General features: G+C 35.4%; 1 long non-coding RNA gene across 1 annotated transcript in view; it reads right to left on the bottom strand.

The window, feature by feature from the left end:
- The window catches only part of LOC140505772 (uncharacterized), a 181,936-nt gene that overhangs the window by 134,958 nt on the left and 22,084 nt on the right, over positions 1-24,894 (bottom strand). The window contains exon 2 of the long non-coding RNA XR_011967661.1: positions 15,969-16,096. This is a non-coding gene — a long non-coding RNA (uncharacterized lncRNA). The remainder of the gene's footprint in view (positions 1-15,968; positions 16,097-24,894) is intronic.

Below are 24,894 nucleotides of genomic sequence, written 5' to 3'. Positions count from 1 at the left end.
AAAAACTACATTCAATAATGGACAATGGGAAGGATTAAAAACTAATTGGAAATTAAATAATCAAATACAAAAAAAATAAGTGGATCAAACAACAAATCATAGAAATAAACAATAATTTCATTTAAAAATACAACAATGAGACATCATACCAAAATTTATGTGATGTAGACAAAGCATTACGTAGAGGAAAATTTATATCTCTAATTGCTTACACCACTGAAATAAGAGAAAAAGCAGATCAATGAATTGGGTATAGAACTAAAAAAACTAGAAAAAGATCAAATTTTAAATCCCCAATTAAACACCAAATTAGAAATCCTGAAAATCAAAGGAGAGATAAATAAAATTGAAAGTTAAGAAAACTATTAAACTAATAAATAAAACTAGAAGCTGATTTTACGAAAAAAAATCAATAAACCATTACTTAATTTGATTTTAAAAAGGAAAGAAAACTAAATTACTACTATCGAAAAGGGAAGGGGTGAAATCACCACCAATGAAGAAGTTAAAACAATTTTAGAAGCTATTTTGCCCAAGTATATGCCAATAAATTGAACAAAATAAATGAAATGGATGAATATCTACAAAAATATTAATCACCCAGATTAATAGAGGAAGAAATGAAGTACTTAAATAACCTAATCTTAGAAAAATAAATTAAACAAGCCATCAACAGACTCCATAAGAAAAAATCCCCAGGATCATATGGATTCACAAGCAAATTCTACCAAATATCTAAAGAACAATTAATCCCAATACCATAAAAACTATTTGGAAAAACAGGTGAAAAAGGAGCCCTATCAAATTCTTTTTATGACAGAAATATGGTGCTGATACCTAAACCAGGAAGAACCAAAACAGAGAAGGAAAATTGTAGACCAAGGAAAAATACTGCAAGCAGCATATTGATGCAAATTTTTTAAATAAAATACTAACAAAGAGATTACAACAATATATCAGAAGGATCATACATTATGACCAGGTGGGAGTTACACCAGGAATACAGGGCTGATTCAATATTAGGAAAACTATCAGCATAATTGACCATATCAATAACAAAACAAGCAGAAATCATATAATTATATCAATAGATGCAGACAAAGTCTTTGACAAAATACAGCACCCATTCCTACCAAAAACACTAGAGAACACAGGAATAAATGAAGTTTACTTTAAAATAAAAAGTAAAATATTTATCTAAAACCATCTGCAAGCATTGTCTGTAATGGAGATAAGCTAGTTAACTTCCCAATACAATTGGGGTGAAGCATGGATACCCATTATAAATACAAATACATTACAAATACAGAATAAACCCATAGAAATATTAGCATTTCAATATATTACCAACAAAGTCCAGCAGCAAGAGATAGAAAGTGAAGTTCCATTTAAAATAACTGTAGACAATATAAAATACTTGGGAGGCTACCTGCCAAGGAAAACAGAGAAACTATATGAACACAACCATAAAACTCTTTTCATTTGAATAAAGTCAGACCTAAGCAATCAGAAATATATTAACTGCTCATAGACAGACTAAGCCAATATGACAAAAATGACAATTTTCCTAATCTGTGTATTCAATGCCATACCAATTAAACTATCAGAAATTAGTGTATAGAGCTAGAAAAAACTAACAAAATTCATTTGGAAGATCAAAAGCTCAAGGATCTCAAGGGATCAATTTTTAAAAAGGCACAAAAAGGTGGCCTAACTGTACCAGATCTCAAACTGTATTTTAAAGCAGTAATTATCAAAACAATCTGGTACTGGCTAAGAAGTAGTGGTGAATCAGTGGAACAGATTAGGTAAAAATTACATTATAATAAACAACCATAGTAATATACTGTTGGTGGAGTTGTGAACTAATACAATCATTCAGGAGAGCAATTTGTAACTATGTCCAAAGAATTATAAAACTGTGCATTCCCTTTGATTCAGCAATACCCCTGCTAGGTCTATATCCCAATGACACAGAAAAGGGGGGGTTGGACCTACTTGTAAAAAATATTTATAGCAGCTCTTTTTGTGGTGGCTCAGAACTGGAAATCAAAGACATGCCATCAGTTGGGGAATGGGTAAACAAGCTGTGGTATATGATTGGAATAGAATATTATTGTGCTGTAAAAAAAGACAAGCAGGATGATTTCAGAAAAACCTGGAAACACTTATATATGAACTGATGAATAGTAAAGTGGGGGAAAAAACAGGAGATCATTGTACACAGTAACAGCAATATTGTTTGATGAAAAACTGAATGACAGACTGAAACATGCTACTTCTCACTCTCATCTTTTCTTTTATTTGAATCTTCTTGTACAAAATGACTAATATGGAAATGTTATACATAATTGCATAGGTATAACCTCTGATTGCTTACCATCTGAGGGGTAGGGGAGGGAGAGGAAAGCAGGGAAAGAATTTTGGACTAGAAACTTTGAATAAAAACGCTTTAAAAATAAAAAAAAAGAAGCTAGCTGAGCTTGGGCAAAACTATTTTCCTCTCTGGGTCTCAGCTTGTTTTTCATATTTAAAATGAGGTCAGATTAGATAATCTTTAAAGTCCCTTCTCACTCTCAAATTCTGTAACCAAACTAATACCATCTTCCAAAGACAAAGGATTTTTTTCCTAATTGATACATGGATCATGAGAGAAGTCAATATCAATACCCTTCAAAATATCACAGAAAACTGTGCTAATGTCAATCTAAAAATAAATTTATTCAACAAGTATTTGTTGTGGGATATATGTATACACATACATACATACCACTGTGCCAAGAGTAGTTGGAGGAAACCAAATGATACTTAACACAACTGCCATCTCTTATTAAAAGCCTTTCCTCATCTAGTTATTACTGTTCTCTCCTTTCCCCCCTCCTCAAATTATGCCTTCTATTTTTTTAATCTGAAGCTTAGCACAGTGGTTGAAGGGCTGGCCTTTAAAGCAAGAACATTTGAACTATGGATATGTTATTTAATCTCCCAATGCTGTAGGCACAATTTATAGTCTTTAAAGCTATAAAGTGCAAAGAAGATGCCAACCTGAATTGGAAAAGGGAATCTGGCCCCACCCCATCTACATTCCCAGTAGAAGGTCAGATCCTTAAGAGAAGGTACTGGGGTTTGGTTGGTTGGTTGGTTGGTTTATATCCTCTGTATCTAGCACAGTTCCAAGCACATAGCAGATACCACCTAATGAATGTTTGTTTAACAAAGTAATTATTTTTGTGCAACAACTTTAAAAAGTTAGTTTAAAATTCACTTCATACAAAGGTATATAAAGATGTTTATTTCAATAACTAGATCAAAATACACATGCAGTGATGATAGATCAGTTTTAAAAATGTATCACTCCTGCCTCGTTTTAATATGATAAAATGTCTAAAAAAATAGAAATCTGATTCTTTCCTCTAGGTGGCGAGCTCATACTTCTAACAATCTGTAGTATATATATAGTGTGTCCCCCTGCAGACTTTGTTAAAACAATAGAAGACTGAAAATGGAAATAAGCTGAGAGATCATCTGCCCCAATCCCACAATTTTACAAAGAAAGATTAAAGTTTGTACAACTTTCACTAAACACCCAACACCTTCTTTCCAGTTTATACTTCATTTATAAGACTGTGGCATTTCAATAAAAAGTAATATGTCCACTAAGTAGTTTTTTTCTCTCTCATAGATTTGTTCTTTTTTCCTTATCCAAAAATCAATTACTGAAACATATTTTAAGAGTATTAAGTAAATCTAAATGTTATAGAAAGTAGAAATGAAAAAGAATGTTATTTAGTTCCAAATTTCTTTTGAAAGTCTCAATTTTGATGATTAGATTTGACTTTGAAACGATTATTTATTACATACCTACTTCATACAAAACAACTAATCATAAAAAGACAAAAGATATTTGAACAGAATTGTACTAGTGTATATACATATATTTCCTAAACACATAAGACAATTTGAACTAAGTATCTGACTTAAACTAAGCATGATTATAGATACTGATATAAATATAGAATCACTGTACTTTCTGCCCATAACTATACAAATTAAATGAACAGATTTTCATAATTTTATAAAATTTTTTCAGTGCATACTAACAAGTCCAGTAATGCAGCCCCAGTAATATGTTTTTTCTCAGTCCTATAGATGTTCTCTCTGAATTATTTTGATATTTATTATGGATATGGTTATAGAAGGTGTATATAGATATATATATTTAATCATAAAAATTGAGAGAAATTAAATGCATAATAGAAAAATAGATGATTTCCACAAGATCTCTTACCAGCTTCCACCGCTGTTTATTTTCTTCCTGTGATGCTTCTCTCTCAGTAAAAAGTGTTTCCTTGAGATTGTACAAACCTACCAATTACAATGAGCATCTCACAATACAAGCCAGTGACTGGATTAATAAGATAATTTTCTACTACTTTGAATGATGTTGGTGGGGCTTAGAAAATAAAATATATAGTCCTCAGAAACTTATTAGACAAACATTTAAATGCTTACTATGTAACACACACCATGCTGTGAATACAAAGAACATGGTCCTTGACTTCAAGAAGCTTGTGGTCTACTGGGAAAAACATGTACAAACAAAATACATACAAAATAAACTGGTGATAATCCACAGAAGCAAGGCATTAGCTTTAAGGGAGTTAAGGGAAAGCTTCTTGTAGAAAGTGGGACTGTGGCTTGTATTTAAAGAAAATCACAAAATGGCTATGCAGTAGGAGACAGACTCAATGTCAGTAATGCATCGACGGAGCAACAGAATGACTGATACCCATAACCACTTGAGCTTCTCCAAACCAGAAAATTATGCACCGAAGATGAAGTAATTTTATCTATTTCCATTATCTAGCGCACTAAGAATTCAAAAGAAGATTTAAAAAAATAGGAACTGATGCTTACTGACTCAGCTCACTCAGTGCCTGTTCCTTCTTTCCAGAGTCATGGAGACTCCAATTCCAAGCTGTGGAAGCTTGCTCAGGGCTTAACATCCAGCTTGAGCATAACCTTTCAGGAGAAAAAGCCTGCCAGCAGGAACTGCAACTCAGAAGCGCTAACTTGACAAAGTGCTGAACTGCTGATGCTAGGGGGGAAAAAGACTGGTGCAGGACCAGAGAAGTGAGCAAGTGAAGGAATGGGACAGGTTACCAGGGCAGGACACTAGGGGTGTGTAAGGTTGTATAGCACTTCACCAAACCTGAGGGAGAGAGGACAGTACCCAGCTGGGGCCAGTTCTAACCAACCAAAATTCTGTTGAACTAGTCAGTAGAACAGTGAATTGGCCAGTGTGGGAGGAGACTAAGACTCTTTAAGATCCAGCCCCCAAGGAAACTACAATCAGGAAGTAAGTGATAAGGACAATAAGGAGGGGGGGAAGGTGAAGAGAGGCTGAAAGTATCAAAGATTTCAAGTAGAAATCTCACATCACTTGAACATAAACAGAGAGATAAACAGGAAAATAAAGTGATAAAAATAAAATATGGCCTCTTTATCTGGCAAGCAAGTTCAGATATCTTTGAATTAATACTGAAAAATAAAGGAAAATGTTCCAGTGCGATGAGACAGAAGACCCAGTAATATTTGAGGAGAACACGGAACCACAACACACTGCTCCTGAATGGTTTAAAAAAGAAATGAGAATTATTAAAGCAGAATTTATTCCCTGCTAGAAAAAAATGAGTAGAATAGAAAAACCTTGAATCTGCAAGGGCAGGTCTCGCTAAAGAAACATAAGAAAGAATAATAAACTCAGAATGCAAACATGCAGAAGTGAAGGACAATCTAAAAGAAGAAAAGGAAAACAAAAATTTCATTAGAAGAAAATATACTTTCTATATTAGTAAAACATACTGATCTTCTAGATGCATAGAGCTAACATGAGGATCACAGGTCTCCCAGAAGTACATGACAGGACAAAAATACGTAACAACATAATGAAAGAAATAATAGAAGAGAACTGCCCAAAACTTCTGAACATGGGAGCTGAAATTACAGTTGAAGAATTCATAGATGGCATCCAGAAAAAAAAAAACCCTCAAAATTGCAAACATACATAGTGGTTACAATTTCTGCAAGCCATTAGGAAGGGGAAAGACCTTGAAGCACAAAGGGAAATGATATTTGGGTAACAGCACTATTCCACACCCACTAGAAAAAGGAGGGAATGGAATCGGGTTCTAAAGAGTAATGGAGCTCAAGATGCAGCGCATCCTACAAATACTGTATGGGACAAAAGATAGACATTTAATAATAAAAGTGTTTGAAACCTTTTTAGAAAAAAAACTGGAACTGAAGAGATGATTTGCTTCTCAGACAACCCAGATAACAGATATTCAGGGGAACTGACTCAGTGCAGCAGGCAAGGACAGCCACAGCACAAAGCAATCACAGAAAGACCACTAAGAGAATTCTTTCTAAATTTACACAAGGAGACAAGGGTGAAGACAGAAATCTGGAAGAGGTAACAAATTTGGAAGAAGGTAGACAAGGGGCATTATCAACAGAAAGTGGAGATACTCTGTCTACAGGTGAATACTTCTTTTGTGGGACTATGTTGCAAGAGAGGAAGGTATATTAAAGGTGAGGAGGGAAGCAGACTGAGTGATGCACCAGAATCAAATCAAAGGCTAACAATTAGGGGAAGGTGACCTTTGTGGCCTCAAAAAGAAAAATGCTTATAACTTACTGGGTAAGGAAGAGGAGACAAAGATTGAAAAGGGAGGGATGGAAAAAGGAAACAGGCCTTACTTTGGAAGTGGGAGGCAGTTCCACTGATTAATGTTCCCATAGGTGAAGGGAGATGAAGAACATACACTGGATGAAGCCTGGGAAATTTGGTGCTTAAAAGATTCTTCTTCTCCTGGGAGGAGAGAAGTTGGAACACTTGTAAGCAACTGGCACCTGAAGGAGTGGAAGAGTATGGACATAGGGAAGAGATTACTAGGCAAATGTAGAAAGGGAAAAAAGGTCAAAAGAGAATATATAGATGGAGGGGTGGGGCTGCAGGATAGGACAGTGTCCTCTCTGATGCATGCAAAAATTGGCATTGTTCTGAGAGTAAAGCACAATGAAAAATAGGAATACATGAGGAATACAAGGCAGTAGAAGAAAGCATATAGAAGAAAGAATCTAGAATGGATACCTTGAAAACTTTATATGAAAAATATGGAGAAAAGAGAGACCAGATGATCTTAGAAGTCATAAATCAGAGATGGAGGGTCTAGAACAGATGGAAAGGAAAGATGAATAATGAAGAGAGTGAAAGAAACCTTTTTTGGAAAGGGACACAAAAAGTGAAATTGAACTCATGAGTAGTACTAGCTGAAAGGGGCAGGTAAGTGGAAAATGGATAGAGTACAGGATCTAAAATCATACATTCCTATTAAAAATATGAGAAAGCATAGGAATAAATGGAATCTTTCTTAAAATGGTGAATAATATCTATGTAAAACCAGGAGCAAGTATTATCTGTAATGGGAATGTTAGAAGTCTTTCCAATAAAATCAAAGGTGAAGCAAGCATGTCTTATTATCATCATTATTATTCAATACTGTACTAGAAGAGCTAGCTATAGCAATAAAACAAGAGAAGGATATTGAAGGAATAAGAGTAAATAATGAAAAAGCAAAACTATCACTTTTTGCAGATGATAGGATGGTATACTTAGAGAACCCTAGAGAATCAACTAAAAAATTAGATGAAACAATTAACTCTAACAAAATTGCACAATATGAAATAAATCACATAAATCCTCAGCATTTCTATATACTACCAACAAGACCCAGCAGGAAGAGACGAAAAGAAAGATTCCATTTAAAATAATCGCAGACAATATAAAATACTTGAGATTCTGACTGCTATATGCCAAGGAAATATATTAACAAAATTACAAAACACCTTTCACACAAAGACAGATCTAAGCAATTGGAGAAATATTCGTTGTTCATGGGTGGATCAAGTCAAAACAATAAATGAGTATACTAAAGTACCATACCAATTGAGCTAGAAAAATAATAAAATTCATCTGGAAGAACAAAAGGGCAAGACTATCAAGGGAATCGATGAAAAATAAAGAGAAAGGAAGCCATTTAACAGTGCCAGATTCAAAATATATTACAAAGTGGCAATCATCAAAATAACCTGGTACTGGCTAAGAAATTGAGTAGTGGATCAGTGGAATAGATTAGGTATATGATATACAGCAGTAAATGATCATGCAAATCTAGTGTATGATACAGCTAGTGATCTAAGATTTGGGGGTAAGAATTCACCATTTGACAAAAATTACTGATAAAACTCAAATGCAATTTGGCAGAAACTAAGCATAAAACAACATCTTACACCAAGATAAGATTAAAATGAGTAAATGATTTAGATATTAAAAAATTATTTCAAAAGAAAATTAGAGGAACATGGAAAATTTTACCTGTCAGATCTATAGGAAAAGGGAAGAGTTTATAACCAAGCAAGAGATGGAGAGGATCAAGGGAAGTAAAATCAATAATTTGATTACATGAAATTTTAAAAATTTCTTTTATTTTTTGTTACATTTTAAATTCCAAACTGCCTTCTTCCCTCCCTCCCTTCCCACTCCACACTAAAGAAGGCTATCATTTGACACAGATTTATAAATATATGAAAAACTGTACTATGTGTACTTCTATTTATCAATTCTTTCTCTGGAGCTAAATAGCATCATTTTTCATAGGCCCTTTGAAGTTGATTTGAGTATTTATAATAGTCAGAAAAATCAGAATAATATGATCATTCGCATATTCTTTGAACAATATTGCTGTTACTATATACAACATTCTCCTGGTTCTACTCATTTCACTTTTCATTATTTTATGCAAGTCTTTCCATGTTTTTCTAAAATTAACCAGCTCATCATTTCTTTTATGTGTATATATGTGTGTGTATGTATGTGTGTATGTATTATATATATGTAATATATATTATCATTTATTTGTTTTTCAGTTCCCAATATTCACTTCCTCAAGCATTTGAATTCAAAATTTTCTCCCCATGTCTCTTCACCCCCCCCACCCCAGGACAGCATGCACCTCATCCATCTTATCCTCCAGTCTGTCCTCCTCTTTATTATTCACCTTTCTTCCATCCCCCTTTCCTTCTATTTTTCTGTTGGACAAAATAGATTTCTGTAGTCCATTGCCTGCATAGCTTAATTTCCAGTTGCATGTTAAAATAACTTTTATCATTCATTCTTAAAGCTTTGAGTTGCATATTCTCTCCCTCCCTCCACACACCCCCTTATTGAGAAAACAAGTAATTCAATATAGGTCATATATGTGTAACAATGCAAAGCACTTCCATAATAATTATGCTGTAAAGGACTAACCACATTTCCCTCTGTCCTATCCTGCTCTCCATTTATTCCATTCTCTCCCTTGACCTGTCTTCCCACAATAGTGTTTGCTTCTGATTATCCCTTTCCTCAATTTGCTATCCCTTCTATTATCTTCCCTCTCCTATCCCCTTCCCCTTTCCTTCCTGCAGGGTAAAATAGATTTCCATGTCCAATTGAATGTGTGTTATTCCCTCCTTAAGCCTTTCAATGAGAATAAGGCTCAATTATTTCCTTTCATCTCCCCCCTCTTGCCCTCCATTGTAAAAGGTCTTTCTTTCCTCTTTGATGTGAGATGATTTGCTACATTCTACCCCTCCTTTTATCTCCCTCCTAGTACATTCCATTCAAACAGTAAATTGTAATATTTTAGGGGTTCTCCCTTCATGTTCAGCTCACCCTGTGCCCTCTGTCTATGTATGCATGTATATATACACACACATACATATATACACACATGCATCCATATACATACACCCATGTATGTATGTACACCATGTATGTACATATTACACACCTACACATTTATAATATACACATACATACATACGCATGCACACCTACACATATATTTTTTCCCTCTAACTACCCTAATAGTGAAAAGGTCTCATGATTTACTAATAACATCTTTCCATGTAGGAATGCTAACAGCTCAACTTTAATGAGTTCCTTTTGGCTTGTCTTTCCTGTTTACCTTTTCATGTTTCCATTGACTCTTGTATTTGAAAGTCACACTGTCTATTGAGCTCTGATCCTTTCAACAAGAGTGCTTGGAAGTCCTCTATTTCCTTAAAATTCCACTTTTTGCCCTGAGGTATTACACTCAGTTTTGCTAGATAGGTGATTCTTGGTTTTAATTCTATCTCCTTTGACCTCTGGAATATTATATTCCAAGACCTTTGATCCCTTAGTGTAGAAGCTACTAAATCCTGTGTTATCCTGATTGTATTTCCCCAATACTTGAATTGTTTCTTTCTGATTACTTGTAATATTTTTTCCTCGACTTGAGAACTATGGAATTTGGCTACAATATTCCTAGGAGTTTTCCTTTTGGGTTCTATATCAGGAGGTGATCAGTGAATTCTTTCCATTTCTATTTCACCCTCTGGTTCTAGAATATCAGGGCAGTTTTCCTTGATAATTTCTTGGAAGATGATGTCTAGGGTCTTTTTTGATCTCTCCTGGATCTATTTTCCAGGTCAGTTGTTTTGGCAATGAGATATTATCTTCCATTTTTTCATTGTTTTGATTTTGTTTCACAATTTCTTGATTTATCATAAAATCATTAGTTTCCATCTGCTCCATTCTAATTTTTAAAGAACTACTTTTTTCAATGAGCTTTTGAACCTCCTTTTCCATTTGGCTAATTCTGCTTTCTAAAGCATCCTTCTCCTCATTGACTTTTTGGACCTCTTTTGCCATTTGGGTTAGTCTATTTTTAAAGGTATTATTTTCTTCAGCGTTTTGGAGGGGTCTCCTTTAGGAAGCTGTTGACTCACTTTTCATGATTTTCTTGCATTGTCCTCATTTCTCTTCCCAATTTTTCCTCCACTTCTTTTACTTCATTTTCAAAATATCTTTTGTGCTCTTCCATGGCCTGAGACATATATGGCATATTCTTTTTGGAGGTTTTGGATGTAGAATCCTTGACTTTGATGTCTTCCTCTGATAATATGCTTTGTTCTTCCTCATCTGAAAGGATGGAAGAAAATACCTTTTCACCAAGAAAGTGACCTTCTATAGTCATTTTTCCCCCCTTTTGGGGCATTTTCCTAGTCAGTTACCCAGTCCTTTTTCAAGTAGAGGATAAACTCTAGGGACCTGTAAATTCTCATTTCCTCCCAAGTGGCACAATCAAGGGGAAGAAGTTTACTCCTCTCCTGGCCTGCACTCTGGTCTGGGAGCAACCACAAGCACTCTTTTCTGCCTAGGAACTGAGAATAGGATTCCCTCTCCAAAGCCACCACCAGCCCTACCACACTAGCACTCCTCTTCACCCCAGGACTGCCATTCAGGACTGAGACTCAGATCAGTTGCTTGATTCCCCCAGGGTCTTTAGGGTGAGGGCTCCAAAAGTGGACACTGCTGCTGCAATGGCTGCCACCACCCTGGGGCTGAGGTTAGGGCCAGACCACATACCCCTCTCACTCAGGTGAAAGAACTTTCTCACTGACCTTTGAAGCTGTCTTTAGCATTTGTAGGTTGAGAAATCTGGGAACCACAGCTACTACCTATGATTCCATACTCTGAAGCCTGCTCCAGACCTGTCCCTGCTATTCCACATGGCCCATGCTAGGCTACGTTACACTCCTAATCCAGTGCAATAGACCTTTCCTGTCGACCTTCCAGGCTGTCTTTGGCTGGAAATCTCTTTCACTTTATCATTTTGTGGCTTCTGTGGCTCTAGAATTTGTTTAGAGTCATTTTGCAGGTATTTTATGGGCTATGGGAGAGCTGGAGCAGGTCTGCCTTTCTATTTGCCACTGTGGCTCCACCCCCCAAACACCCATCTCATCATTTCTTACAATACAATAGTCTTCAATCACAGATTGCGTGAAATCTAAAGGTCTTGAACAAACAAAACTAATGCAGACAAAATTAGGAATCTGGGAAACAAATTTTTACGGCAAATTTCTCTGATAAAGACTTCATTTTTCAAATATGTAAGGAACTGAGCCAAATCTATAAAAAAAAATCACCAATTGATAAGTGATTTTCAGAAGAAGTAATCAAAGCTACCGAAAGTCGTATGAAAAAATGTTCTAAATCACTCTTTATTAGAGATATACACATAGAAACAACTCTTAGATACCACCTCACACCTATCAGATTGGCTAATATGACAGAAAAGGAAAATAACAAATATTGGAGAGGATATTGAAAACTTGGTACACTAATATTAGTGTTATGAACTGGTCCAACCATTCTGGAGAACAATTTGGAGTTATGCCCTAAGGACTATAAAAAAATGTACATACCCTTTGACCCAGCTATACCACTACTAACTTTGTATTCTAAAGAGATCAAAGAAAAAGGAAAAGAACTTATGTGTACAAAAATATTTATAAGGGCTCTTTTTGTGATAATAAATAATTGGAAACTGTGGGAAGATCCATTGATTGTGGAATGACTAAACTAGTAGTGGCAAGATTGCAATGCAATATTATTGTGCTATGAAAAATGACAAATAAGATGGTTTCAGAAAAACCTAGGAAAACTTTTGTGAATTGATTCAAAGGAAAATGAGCAGAACCAGAAGAACATTGTACACCGTTAATAGCTCTATTGTAATAATGATCAACTGTGAAAGACTTAGCTTTTCTGATTAATACAATGATCCAAGACAATTCCAAAGAACAAAAGATGAAAAATGCTATCTGTTTCCAGAAAGAGAACCAATTAACTCTGAAAATGAAGCATATTTTCCTGCTTCATTTTTCTTGGGGTTTTTGGTCAACATGATTAATATGGAAATATGTTTTGCATGACTTTACATGTATGATTGCTATCATGTTGTTTGCCTTTTCAATGGATGAGGGAAGCATTGGTGGTAAGGAGAGACTTTGAAACTCATTTTTTTTTAAATGAATGTCAATAAATACAAGAAAAATAAACCTAATAAAAAAATAAAAGACTAATAAAATTGATAACTCCTAAACTAATCTGTTGAAGAAGAAGAGAGCAGAAAATTAAATCAATAGAATAGAAAATAAGCAAGGTGAAATCACAGCAAATCCAGAAGAAACAAGAAGAATAATCAGACCATACTGTACACAATTATATGCTAAGATATTTAAGATACAAAATAAATAGAAGAATGCTTTCAAAATATAAAATATGTAAGCTATTAGAAGAGCAGATAGAGATCTTAAACAACCCTAGAAAAGAAATAAATCTAATTGTAAAGAAATTATTAAAGGGGAAAAAAGTCTTCTGATCCTAATGAATTCATAGAATTTTATTTAAGTTTTACAGAAAATTTAGTAACCATACTTCACAAATTATTTTCAAAAACTGAGAAAGAAAACACCCTACCAGAATCCTATTGTGAAGCAAATATGGCCCTGATACTTAAATCAAAGAAAGATAAAACACAGAAAGAAAAGCATAGACCAATATCATAAATGAGCATTGGCTTCAGAAATTTTAATCAAAATTCTATCAAACTTCCTAGAGCAATGTATCCAAGAAATCACTCATTATGATCAATTGAGATTTATACCACAGACGAAAGGATGGTTCAACATTAGGAAAACAATCAATATAATAAATCATAATAAAAACTAAAATATCCAAAATCAAGTGAACATCTCAATAGATGCAGAAAAAGTCTAACAAACTGCAAGACTCTTTAATGCTAACAACCTTATAATGTATAAGGATAGAGGAACCTTTTTAAATATCCTACAAAACATCTACCTAAAATCAAAAGCAAGCATTATAACCAGTAGGGACACACTAGAATCTTTTTCTAAAAAATATGGGAATGAATAAAGGACATGCCATCTCTCTATTATTACTTGATATAATTCTGTAAATGCTAGCAATAGCAATAAGAAAATAAAACAATAAAGATATGTAAAGAAGAGATAAAACAAAGCCTGTTTGTGGATATGATGGTTTACTTGGAAAATCCCAGGGAATCAGCAAAAATATTCATTGAGACAATGAAGAGCTTCAGGAAATTTTCAGGCTACAAAATAAATGCTCAAAAATCAGCAACATTTCTAAAAATAATAACAAGAAGCAATAATAGAAAGGGAAATTCTATTTCAAATAATAACCAAATGCACAACATGTCTGGGGATTAACCTCTCAAAGTATATAAAAGACTTCTCTAGGTTCAATTACACTATGCTTTTTAAAGAAATAAAGAACTTACATAGTTGGAAGTTCATATTCAGTGTTCATGTCTAGGCCATGGCAATATAATTAAAGTGACAATACTAACAACTAACTTATACTTTTAATGCTATAACAAATTCCAAAGCAATATTTTACAGAGCTTGAGAAAAATAATAACAGAATTTATTAGGAAAAATAAAAGATATAGACTATCAAAGGACATGCTGAAAAGAAAGATGAAGAGGGTGTATGATTTCTAGGCCTTAAACTATATTATAAAGCAGCAGTCATCAAAATCACCACTTACTGACAAAAGAATAAAAAGATAGATTGATGGAACAGGTTAGACAAAATTCAAAAACAATAGAATTCAATAACCCAGTTTTTGATAAAGTGAAAAAGCACATACTATCTACAGAAAAACTATCTAATAAAAACTTCTGGGGAAACTGGAAAGCAGTCTGGTGTAAATTAGACTTAAGATCTTATGTCACACTCCACAATACATTCTAAATGGACACATGATCTTAATATTAAAGATCATATTGTAATTTAGAAGAGAAATAAATCTAATATTTCTTTCATTTGTAAGACATATATTCTTAACCAAATAGGAGATATGGGCAATAACAAAAGATAAAACAGATAATTTTGATTAATTGAAACTTAAAGTTTTGCACAGACAATATTAATGTATCTAGAATAAGAAGAGAAGGAGGGAAAAATCTTCACATCCATTTTCTTTCATAAGGATTGAATATCCAAAATATGTATAAACCAGGGATGGGAAACCTGCAGCCCTGGGGCCACATGTGGCCCTTTGACTGAATCCAAATTTCACAGAACAAATACCCTTAATAATAGGATTTGTTCTGTAAGACAATTCAGTCAAAGGGCCACACCTGAGGACATAAAGGGTCACAAGAGGCCTTGAGACTACAAGTTCCCCAACACTGGTATAAACCCTCTCTCTCTAACTCTCTGTCTCTCTGTCTCTGTCTGTCTCTCTCTTTCTACATACATACATACATACATACACACACATACACACACACACATCTCCCAATTGCAAATTGACAAAAAATATGAACAGTTCTCAAAAGAAGTGCTAAGTGTTTACAACTACATAAAAATGATCCAAATCACTAATAATAAAAATGTATATCAAAACCACCCTGAGGCTTCACCTTACACCCTGTAAATTGGCAAAAATGATCCCCCAAATGGGAACAATCAGTCTTAGAGGCACACTAATACATTGTTGCTGAAACTATGAAATGGTACAGACATTTTTGAAAGCTATTTGAAATTATGCAAATAAAGTGATGAAAATATCCTTTGAACCATTACTGGGTTTATACCTTTAGGTATAAGATATAAGAAGAATGTACCCATATAATGCTAAAATATTTATAGTACCACTTTTGTGAGAGCTAAGAACTGGAAACAAAGTCGATGCCCCTCAATTAGGGAACTCAAACAAGTTGTGGTATATGAATGTAATGGAATATTATTAAGCTGTAAGAAATGTCATGCATGATAAATGCGGAGAAGCAAGGGAAAATCTATAAAAACTGATGCTGAGTTAAGTAAGCAGAGCCAAGAAAACAACATACATAGTAATTACAACAATGTAAAAAGAATAGTGACACACTCTAAAATCAAAAGTAAATATAACAGTGAGATGCTGTGGGACTCCAGTGGGACTCAAACGAAGTGATATGAGAAAACATCCCCAACTTACCTTTTGTGGAGTTGGGAGGTCCATAGATGTTACACACTGCACATGATTTTGTACTTTTTCAATGTGTCAATCAGTTGGGCTGGCCTTTTTTCTTCTCTAAAGAATACTATTTGCCACTCAATGTTTCACTGGGAGGAAGCAAGGGAAAGATATATAGGAAATTGTGATATAACAAAACAAAAGAAATAAAAATTGTTTAAAATAAAATTTAGAAATTATCTTAAAACAATAAGGAGGTCAGTATCACTGAATCAAAAAATATGTGGGAGGGGGATGTCAGGGAGAGTAAGGTATAAGAAAACTGGAAAAAGGAAGAGAGAGTGGCAGGTAATGAAAGTCTTTGAATGCCAAATGGAACATTTATATATTAGAGGTAATTGGAAGACACTGAAGTTTTTTGAATGGTGGAAGTTGGTGAGAAAAGAGGATGTGGCCAGATTTTTCCTTTTGGAAGAACAATTTGACAGTTAAGTGGAGGAATGACTTGAGGCAGGAAGACCAACCAGCAGGCTACTGTAAGAATCTGGGTGTGAAGCAATGAAGGCCTAAACTTTAGTGGTAAGTCAGAGGAGAGAAAGGGGCATATAGGAAATGTTAAATCCCATTACATTACATTGGAAGCTAATCACTTCTTACCCTTCTGACAAAGAGCATCTTCTAAAACCCAGGAGAATGTAAGCTTCTTAACAACCGGGTCTGTTTATTTACTTTTATATGCTCATGCCTTGCAAACAGTAGGCACTTGATAAATTCTTGATGAATTTCTTCTTAATATTAGGGTTTTCCTCTGACAGATCTATATAAATCTCTAGAGAGATACATACATCTCTATATACATAGAAATCTATATACATAGAGACATATATATATACAGAGAGATATAGTTGTGTGTATATAGTTAGTGTGTATTTGTGTGTGTATATATATATATATATAGTGTGTGTGTATACATATGCACACAAATATATATGTATATAGATCTACATACTTTATATATTATAACATATGTAATTAGATGTATGATGTAGTTATATATAACTTATAGATTTATATACCTATACATCTACATGTATGTGTGTGATATTGTTTGCATGCTCTTTCCCCCATCAAGCTATGAGCTCCTTGAGAGAAGAGACTGTAGTTGCCTTTCTTTTTATCCCCATGCTTAGCATAGAGCCTAGCCCATAGCAAGCACTTAATAAATATTTGTTGATTTGACTGAATAGAGCTCTTTAGGAAAATGACTTTATAAAAATCTTTAAAAGCAAATAAGAAACATAGTTGACTGCTGCTCAAAATGCATCCAACATCCATGATTGTTTAAGCAATGCAAATAGTCATGGCAAAACCAAGAATTCCATAAGGTCAATTCTCTACTATTTAAGGGTCAAGTAATCTAGGCCACAATTTGACCAAGTCATTAATTTCTCTTCATGACTTTCTATATAGGTTAGCAAGGTTCTTAGGATGAAGAAGCTAAATGTAAATTTCACTTACCTCTAGATTTTAATTAATGTTTAAAGTTATATAGTTAGTATATGAGGCAGAAGGTCATAATGGATAGAAAGCCAGCCTTGGGATAGGAAAGATCTGAATTTAGATTCTACTTCATATTTTACATTATTAGAAGCAGTGTTCTCTCATTGGCACTATATAGTTACCTGGGAACACCATAATATCAGGAGAATCAAAATTGCAGATGACTCAAAGAAAAAAATATGCAATGTCTATAAATAGACTAGAGCATAGTGCCAATAATGATTTGCATAAAATTAGTGGAGTCATCAATAAAATCAGGCATGGAATTTTTTTTTGAAAAATGTATTATGTAAATGTCTGGAAGAAGCATGGTATAATGGATAAAGTTTGGATCTTATAACCGGCAAGATCTAGGTTCACATCCTACCTCAGACATTTATTAGACCCTAGGCATATCATTTTGCACCTCTGTAGCCCAAGCAATTCCTTAGAACTTGTCTACTAAAACATGGATGAATTGTGATCTGTATCAGTGAAAGGAGTTCCAAAATTGGGAGTTCTCCCATTCTGCCAGAATCAAAAATCCATCCAATATTCAAGTGTTATTATTATAAAGGATATGATAATTGTCTTCACCTGTGTTTGCATCTTCAGCTCATAGCATAGTGCCTGGTACAGAATAGTAGTGGTTAACTTGACCAAAAAAAGATAGAACATGGGTTGAACATCAGTGATAACAGTGAAAATAATCTGAGAAAAATATCAAGAATTTGGAATTTGGGAAATTCCTTGAAGAAGAGTTATAGAAAGCCATGGTCAAGAATCACCCAGGTTGAGAAAGCCTGAATGGTTTGTACTCTTAGTATCCCTATTTTATAGATAGAGCGATTAAGTGATTTGCTCAGGGTCACACAGCTAGTGAAGAAGAGAGGTGAGATTAGAACCCAGGCCTTCAGGACTTTATGCCCAGCACTCTATCTAATGCACCCCACTGCCTCCAATGAAACTGAAGTGCTACCCCATGCTCCAGTTCCTGCTCCAATGTGTAGTTATCCTTCCCTTAATTGCTCTTGTGTGGGAGGGTTGAAGGCTGGGATAGGAGAGAAGAAATAACTAAGTAAAATTTTTCTTTTCTAAGTCCCCCCAATATTCCTTCTCTGGTTTAGAGTAGCTAAGGGACTAAAAGAAGAATTACATTAATGAAAAGTATACCTACCTGCAAAAGGGCATATAAGAATCAGTGTTGTTTTGGCATTTCTTATTTTAAAGGACCGTGAAATGTCTATACATACAGGTCTGTTTGGGTATTTATTTTACTTTGGTTAGGCAATTAGGTACAGGCTGATTATTGTCCAAAAAGGCTCTTTACTCATCTCCATGACAACAAGCTTTATACTGACATGAATCTAGCCCCACCTCTGCAGTGGCAAGTTTGGGTGTGTCCTACTTGGGCACCAGGAAAGAAGGTGAGGCCTTGAGATTCAAGGTGGATTCCCCTATAGTGCCAGTGAAAGTAAGGTTGGTTGTTTCCACAGTGTTTGCTTTTGTCTTCCTCACACAGGGAGGGGCACCTGGCAATTTTAAACTTGGCTACTTACTTCATGCTACTATTTCATTAATTTGTTCTAAAGAGGTTAAAACCTCCTCTAGTTTTCTGGCTTTGTTTTTTGGGAAACATTTCTAGCTCATAGATCTCTCTGTTTCTTTTCTGTTTCTCTCTCCCTCATCCTTCCCTTTTTTCTCCCTATTTTTTCTCTCTCCCTTTTCTCTTTCTGTCTCTCACTGTCTATCTTTCTGCCCCCTGTGATTCTGTCTCTGCATCTCATCTCTTTACTGTCTCACTTTCAGTCTGCCTCTCTGTCTCTGTTTCTGAGTGGGGGGGGGGGGCAGTGTATGTTTCTCTCACCTTTCTGTCTTTGTCCCTTTTTCTCTTACTGTTCCCATCTCCCCCACCCCTAAAATGGAGGTTAAATATTTCAAAGTATATTTCTCACTGCAGGAGGAAAAAAGAGATCCAAACAGTGATGATGCAGAAGCGGCAGGACAAACATTAATTTTGTTCAGGTTACGTGCAAGTGAAAAGCAGAAAAAAAAGTGCCTCTTTAAAAACCAACTTTTGGAGGATTCTGGGAAGATGCCAGAGTAGGTCAAAAAACTTTCCACTCTCCAAATTTCTCCCCCACAAAAAAAAGGGGCCATAGTACTGCCTCAGAGCAGCAGGAATAAACAGAGGGTAAAGCAGTTGTCCTAAGAATATTTGAGAAGACCCCAGGAAAGACTCCTAGGGCAGAGGTTTGGTCTGAATGAAGTGCAAATACCTCCAGGCTGACTGAAGAATCAACACACAGCAAGTCCTGGGGGCAGCTGCTGGAGAAGAAACCTCAGCCTTAGAAACTTTCATCTCAAAGACAGTGTGTGAGTCTGAGGACTGAGTATGAAAAGATTGAAGGACCTTCCTTTGTCAAGGGACACCAAGCACAGCTGTGCTGACCAAGGAGTTTGCACCCACCAGAGGAACCTCAGGGAGTAAGAGCATTTTTGGGACAATGTGGCTGGGGACCCTAGCTGTGGCTTAAAAGTAGCAAGGAGAGAGCAAGGCTGGGCCTCAAGAGAGCCTTCAGAAAATAATAGTAAGAAAGACCTGAGTTTGGGGGCATCATTCCCCGTACCTCGGGACTACAACCTGATTACACTAATAGCTGCGATTGATAGATGAGAGACAGAGACAGAGAGAGAGAGAGAGAGAGAGAGAGAGAGAGAGAGAGAGAGAGAGAGAGAGAGAGAGAGAGAGAGAGAGAGGAGTAAGCAAAGAAGAAAGACCCCAGGATAGTTACTATGGGGATAGAGAAGATCTAGGTTCATATTCAGAGGAAGATAATGGAGCTTTAAAAAAGCCACTCCTTTTTCAGTGAGAAATGTCAAATTGTCTCAAGCACAAAAATAGTTCTTGGAAGAACTTAAAAAGGACTTTAAAATCAAATGAGAAAGACTGAGCAAAAATTAGAAAGGGAAAAAAAGACAATCCAAGAAAATCAAGAAGGAAAAATATAGGTACTCCTGGTTTCTCTCCAGGTGGCACAGCCACTAGAGTGCTGGACCTGGAGTCAGGAAAGTCTGAGTTCAAATCCTGCCTCATATACTTAATAGTTGTGTGACCCTGGGCAAATTATTTATCCTCCATTTATCTGTTTCCTGATATAGCATCTAATTCCCAGAAATGCTATAAGGATAAAATGAGATGATATTTGCAAAGCATTTGGTAAAACAAAGTTCTATATAATGCTAGCTATTGTTACTGTTACCTCCAGTGTAGTATAACAATGTTGCTTACCAATTATGGTTACAAAAGTAGTTTCTTATATCAAATTATGTTACTTATTCTATTCCTAGAGGAAAGACGAACTGAGTCTAATATACCCTCTTTTATGTCTTTATCTCCCACTTATATTTGCTGAAGTAATGAAAAATATAGCATTAGACACTAACCATATTATTCAACTGCCCAAAGACCCAAGCATTATTTGGTTTTATGCAGGTTTTTTTCTTTCTAGGATTACTCCTCTTAAAATCTAAGTACCATGTTAACATATGAAGATATGGTTACTTCTTAAGAAACAGTCTGTAGATCCCTAACTGAGTATATTGGAACATCTGAATAACTGGAAATTATTCACTTCTTTTAATGACCTTAATCTTTTCCCTTAAACACAGGCCCATATTTGTAACACCTGTCTTCTAATAATATCTTATGGCTGTAAAGTTCAGAAGCACAGTGTCCAGAGAATTTAAGTTTCAGATGACCAAGGGGACAATGGATAGATGCATGGTAGGTAAAATTTAAAAAAAAAATTAAAAGTTAAAATATATTACCATCAAGGAATTGTACAGGAGAAGTGGTATAAAAGCTATTATCACAGAAATGTACAATTGAAAAAGGTTAAATGGTGAAAGTAATAGAAGACCCTTTGACAGATCATGAACTCTATTAGAATTCATACAAGGTCAAGAGAATTAGACGAAGATCTCCAGTATGTTAGGTGAACCCCGTGAGAATAATATATAGGAGAACATGAACAAGTTTCACACAGGATGGGATAGTCTGATGAGTTATAATAATAGCTACCATTTATATGGCACTTTCTATGTGCCAGGCATTGTGCTAAGCACTCTACAGTTCTTATCTCCTTTGATCCTCAAAACAACCCTGGATGTTGCTGTTATTTCCATTTTACATTTGAAGAAACTGAGGGAAGAGAGGTGAAATGAATTGCCCAGGGTCACACAGCTAGTAGGTATCTGATGGTGGAGTTGAACTCAGGTCTTCTTGATTCCAGGAACAGTGATCTATACACTGTGCCACTTAGCTGACTCTATAATTTTATAATTTAAAAAAATTTAAAGGAATACTCATATAGATAACATCACATATCCTTCAAAGTATCAGATTATATCTTTAGACATGACATGTTAGATCTAGGTCAACAGTACAGGTAAACTGGGATATATACAAAGGCTTGAAATTTTTGGTTGGTCCAATTCACAGTAAACTAGACAATGTTTTGTGATTATAGAACCTTGGCCATGGAAAATTAAACTAATCAAATCTTTCAGTTGCTGGGGATGGAAGCTCAATTCCATGTGGACAGTCTCGGGCGGGTAAAGGTGGGAACTTCTAAATCTTAGAGTTCTCATGAGACCCCCCAGGAAACGACTGGGAATCGAGGTGAACCGAGCTATCTCGTGTATTTCCACCTCTTCCCGTGAGAGACGTGATGGGAGAGAGCTCTCCCTGCCCTCGAGATTGTCCCGGATCTGGGCACACCTAACAGCACGGTATTCAGATGCAAACTATGCGACTGGAGAGCTTAAGTAGGATCAGGAAAGCCTGAAAGTTCTCTTGGGCGGAGGGGCCACGTGTGAGGACAGAAGGCTCCGCTTTTCCTCTCTCCTCTCTCCCCTCCCCCTCTCTCCCCACTTATACTTCTACTTCCAATCTCTTATTGTAAGATCTTTGCCTCCTTGGGAGATTCTTCGCTCCCTCCTAAGGAAGAATTCCCCTGCACTTGTAACTAGACCCTGAAATAAAGCTCAACCCTTGTTCGACTCTGGAACGTCCTTTCTCTCATACGAGCATCCGGTTTGGCCAACCGAAGACCTCGGGATAGAGGTAAGGGAAGACTCGGGTAGCCCTCAGGCCTCTAGGCCTGGCATTCAGTTATTTTGATTATGCTATATACATATGGAGGCAATCTGAGTATGTGTAGATCTATGTACGTGCTCACATATGTATGCATGTGCAACTATTTATAACAAGCAACTATTCAAATTGAAGTTTGCTTACAGGGTCAATGTACTATGAGGACCAAATAGAAAATTCTAGAGCACAATCAGGGATGTGCTATAACAAAGGAGTATGCAGTGTTTTCTAGTTATAAAGACTTTTAAATGTCTTTATATTTAGGAGATAGACACTTTTTAATAAAAAAAATTTTCATGTTTTGTTTTTATATTAATATTTAAGGTCACATTTGGACCCAGTTCTTCCTGACTCCAGGTCTTGTTCTCTATCCACTTAGCCACCTAGCTACCTCTGTCTTGCCTACATAATAAGGTCCAATTACTATATCCAGTCATCTTGCAGTGAAGGAGGGTATGTGTAAAATGATCCAGACTTTCAGGACTTGGAAATGCATGCAACTATCATCCAAAGATTTCCATAATATTTAGTTATGAATCTCTCTCTGAAGAAAAAATCTGAGTTGGGGAAGGGGGGTAGGGAGTGTGCTACTTAGCAGTGACTCCAAGTACCAATGTGTCCCACTTCCCCTCCCCCATAGCTTATGCTAGAAGTATTGCCTATGTAAAAATAATGCTAATTACATTCATCCAGGTGAAATGTTTAGCATTTATAGTCTTACCATTTTATTGTTTATTTTCTCATAACACTAAACTCTGTTTATCACCATCTTCCCTCCTCCACCTCCCCTCTTCCCCCTAAAAAAGAAAATGAGTAGAAACTAAGGAATACATGGGAGATTCTCCAGATTTGTAGTCAAAATAACCAGGTCTACTCTTTGAACTGGCACTGTATTATTTTGATCATAATATTTCTCAGTGTTCCAAATCTGAAATTGGACTAACAATCTTTGTTCCCTAACTCAGTCATTAAAATGAGCAGAAAAGCAAAAGTAAATTAATCCTTGGGATTAAGTTATATTGGGTTTTTTTGAAGTTTTATCTTATATGTTAAAGTATATTATTTATTACTAATCACTTCACAAAAATATTCTAGTGGCCCCACAGCAATAGAACACAGTAGCCAAAGATGATATCCATTGCATTAAGAGGAAATGGATAAAGAGTTGGGTTGCTGAAAGAGGCATTTATATATTAGCTATAGAGAATAACCTGGAAAAAAAAATGTTGGAATTCCAAGAGAGACAAAAGAGAGGTTAAGAAGACACAAGTATAAAGAAATAATTAGAGAGATAATAAATCTGTTACAGATTATAGATTATATACATACTATCCTCTCTTGCAAAGATGCTGTTGTTGAATTCAGTCCTAAGTGATCTAGTCATTAAAAGGTTGCATTTGACAAATCAGTTATTAAGAGTCAAAAAAGGGCAAGATGATTTTACAAACAGAAATTATTAGTGTACACTTGACTCCCATGTAGGTGAATATGAAGAAAAAAGTAAATGAAATTACACACCCTTCCTTTAAGGTACTGAGCAGGTACTGAGTTGCATGTAGGACCACCCTGAGAAGATTCTAATGAAGTTGCTATCCGTGGTACTAATATTTCAAGCATTTGTGGCATCAATTCTCCCTGAGCATGCTTTCCCAATAACTGACATGGGGAAAATCATAAAATTTAAAGTTGGAAGGGCCCTTAAAATAATCTAATCCTTAATCCCTGGTTGTACAAATGAGAAACCTGAGTTTCAGAGAGTTGAAACTATTTGCCCAAGTTGACACAAACAGAAAGTACCAGAGGCGGGCTTCCAAATTCACTTCCCTAACTTCTAAGTTAATGGTCTTCCCACTCTGACATTCCACCTCTTAGAAATATCTCAACCATGTTGCTATCTTTCCCTGTTTTTTTCTTTAATCCCCAAATTTGAACTCATAATCCTCATTTCTCCCAAACATTTTCTAGAGTAATAGCTCACATTTACATATATCTTTTTTGTTTATATTGTTTGCATGATCCATAGAAAAACTAAGGCCTAAATTAAAAACCCAGTTACAAGAAAATAGCAGCCTTAATGGTCACAACAGTATGAATGGGATTCATTAGATGGGATGTCCTAGCAGCAAACTTTATATCAACAGTACTAAAAGCCTGGTTTCCTCAAGAGGAAAAGGAAATAGCAAAGAAGAAAGTAAAAGAAAGATTACAGATTTAGAGCTAAAAGGTGTTTCGGAGGTCATCTTGTCCAAT

Source organism: Notamacropus eugenii, chromosome 1, assembly GCF_028372415.1.
Source record: "Notamacropus eugenii isolate mMacEug1 chromosome 1, mMacEug1.pri_v2, whole genome shotgun sequence".
NCBI lineage: Eukaryota > Metazoa > Chordata > Mammalia > Diprotodontia > Macropodidae > Notamacropus > Notamacropus eugenii.
This window is presented reverse-complemented; position numbering and strand designations above follow the sequence as displayed.